This window comes from Oreochromis aureus, linkage group 22, assembly GCF_013358895.1.
Source record: "Oreochromis aureus strain Israel breed Guangdong linkage group 22, ZZ_aureus, whole genome shotgun sequence".
NCBI classification, from domain to species: Eukaryota; Metazoa; Chordata; class Actinopteri; order Cichliformes; family Cichlidae; genus Oreochromis; species Oreochromis aureus.
The window spans coordinates 29,357,298-29,360,367 of NC_052962.1; the positions used below are offsets into that span (position 1 = coordinate 29,357,298).

Here is a 3,070-nt window from a genome sequence, read left to right on the forward strand (position 1 = left end):
ATCATTAGTAGCGCTGCAACGACTAGTCGAGTAATTTGAATAATTCGATTATAAATATCTTTGCTTCGATGCTTCTTTTAAAGCACGGCAGATGTGTTAAACGATGTAAACACGAGTGCTTCACCCACATTTGCGACTAAAAACAGACGTGCAATGCAAACGTGTGAATAAAAAGTCTGACAAAAATAACCCCACAAACCCTCAAATTTTAAACAAAACAACTGATAACACAACGATGATGGGTTATGGCAGTGACGATGACGCTGGCACAGCTAAACGTGGAGCCGGAGTCTGTTTACACACCGTAAAGAGCAAAGAGGCGGACCCTTACCGAGACGCTGAGCTCAGGCTGAGTGAAAGAAAACGTGTTTTTAGCGTCCAAAACAGCAGCGTGGTTCCTGTAATCATCATTTAAATCTTTACTGGGGAAAACCGAGCGTGAGTCCTTCATCAAAGCGCCTGATCAGCACACTCCGACGCGAAGAAACTTTACACTGCTCCATCCACCGCCGTTTGTTTTATATAGAGAAAAATCTGCAGTAAGTCTCCCGAAGTTGTATTAAAATATGCAGGTGAACTGTTAACTGATACCAGACTGGTTAAATTATACAGCTCGCTGAAGGCTGAGGCAGCCGTTCTATTTTACATGGAAGTGATACCTGCAGCAAACAGGGGTGAGTCTAAAGGGGGGCATGGGGTGTACTAGGCCATATTAACTTAAAGGGTTTTGTAACATGTTTTGAATTGAATGTGAAATAATATAAAATATTTTATTAATTAAATTGCATTAATATTTAAAATATAAAAATAAAAGCTTTTTTTCACAAGCCAATAAAAATGTAAATGGGCCAGTAAAACCCTGAGCCACTGACCTGAAGGCTGTTAAGTTGGACGCTGAATTATTATTAATATTAATTAATGTCTGCACCATTATAACATCTTTTTTTTTAGCAGCATAAAAACCTCCTATCAATATCAGAAAGCCTTCCAAGAAGACAGAGTAAAAGTACATTTTTAAAGCCTTAGTTTAAGTTGCTTATGCATTTTATTTTATTTGACTTTGACTTTTGACTGTACTTTAGATTAGTTATATATTTTTGCATTTCAGAAAATGTTTTCTTTAAAAAAATTTAATTTCAGTATGGCACGTACATACAATCGAAGGGTTTAGTTTTTGTTTTTTTTGACAGATGTTGTATGCAGTTAAACTTTAAACACTGCAATTTCTAAAATGGAAACCAATGAGCAGTTCATTTTGAAAGACCTGTGTTTTTGCCCTTTTGAATATTTATTATTGGCTCATTGGGAAGACCATGGGCAGCTAGGTATACACAGTAGCTGTAACAGGCTTGAGACTGGCTGAGAGTTGCTCTTACTTCTTGTGCAAACTGAGCATTCTGGATTGTGTTCCTTTATAGCCTTGCCAGAGGATGAAAAGATGTGGTTTACTCCTGGATGGCAGGTAAAGTTGATGGTGTGGACCTAGTGGATAACTTGTGAGTGGACTGAAGACAGGACATACAGTTGGTTTGTGAAGCTGATTCTGGAATCATGTTCATTCTGCTGAGCCTGCTGAATGACATCTTCATTTTCCCAGGTCAGCCCTACAGAAATACAGGAACCAGAGCGGTAAGCCATTGTGAATTTGAATTTGCCAAAGAGCAATTACAGTCTAGGTTGCCTGGAATTGAGATGTTGTAGGTGACTGAAGATATGACAAATTTGGATGATTCTTGAAAGCTAGTTGAACTGCTAGCAGATCACTATGAGTAGAATGTGCACGAGTGTAGTTTACCTTCTGGGTCAGTAAGAAGAGTACTGTACAGTACAGCACTGTAAGAAGATTGCCCCCACCCCAGAGTCTGAAGCATTGACCTTTACAACAAACTATTAATGGGGGTGAAGGCTGGGGTGAAACTGGGACTGTGATGGATCCTTGTTGTATCTCCTGAAAACCTTCTTGAAACAGAAGTGAAGGTGATATAGATCCTTGAAAAACAGTCATAGTATTGTCAAGGTAAAACAAAAAGAAAAAACAACCACATTCAGGAAATTTCTGAAGACATCATTAAAAAAGGCTTAGAATACTGCAGGTGCATTTGTTAGACTAAAAGATATTACCAAGTACTCAAAGTGTCCTCGTGTTTATTAAAAACTGCTTTTCACTTCTTGTTCCTCTAGCGATCTGATTTAGTCAAATACATGGTCTAAGAGTTTTATCTTTCTACTCAACAAAAAGCCAGCTATAGTTGCTATTGCTCACGGTACTACTCAGGATTAGAGACAGATTAGGTGACTCACATTCAGCAGGCCCAGAGACTGAGTTAGCAGGGCTCACTGTAAGTGGTTTGACTGGAAAAACAAACTTCAGCTTAGTTCTTTCTTCCGACCAACTTATATGTGGGTTGTGTCCTTCTAGCCAGGGATTCCATAGATAATGAAATGAATGGGCTCAGTCTGATGTGTAATGGTAGCCAGCTGTTGTCTGTTTAGGGCAAAGATTGAAAGATGAGTGGTTAATGGAGTGCTCTGTTTAAAGTAGATGGTTGCAGGCAGTGATCAGCGAAGAAATAACTTAGCCTTTGAACCACCAACAAGTATCCCAACCTCTACTGCAGGCTGTTCTGTTTTGGCTGCACTGGAAAGGTGTCCACAGTAAAGCAACACCTTAGCCTCAAACCATCTGTCTCTCTGCCAGGGATAGTTTTGCTCAGTTGAGCTACATCAACACATCTGGATAGAGAGGAACAAGCAGGGTGACTGAAAAAGCAGTGGTCGTTGTTCAGGATTTACTTTTTGTTTTCTTTTCACAAGCTCTTACCCTAAGGTGACTGTCAGCTTTAAATGCTAGGGAAAATAATGCAACTATAAAAGATGGTTCATCACAAGTAGCTGACCCTGAGATCTCTGGATTGGGTGAGTTCTTTTAAAAAGAAAGTAAAAACTCATCTTTTTAAACTTTTGGCTAACATTTTGTTTTGATGTTTTAGCATTTTTATTGTGAAGCATTTTGTAATATTTATTCTGAAAGCTCTATATGTATTTACCTTTACTTTAATCAGTGTTTCTT

The 3,070-nt window shown here is 38.7% G+C and overlaps 1 long non-coding RNA gene across 1 annotated transcript; it reads left to right on the plus strand.

Annotated features, from left to right (window-relative positions):
- The first annotated feature begins 290 nt into the window (after positions 1-290).
- LOC120435489 lies at positions 291-2,071 on the plus strand. The gene is made up of 3 exons (XR_005609764.1): positions 291-539; positions 613-674; positions 1,419-2,071. It is a non-coding gene; the product is annotated as an uncharacterized LOC120435489 (long non-coding RNA).
- The last annotated feature ends 999 nt before the right edge of the window (positions 2,072-3,070 follow it).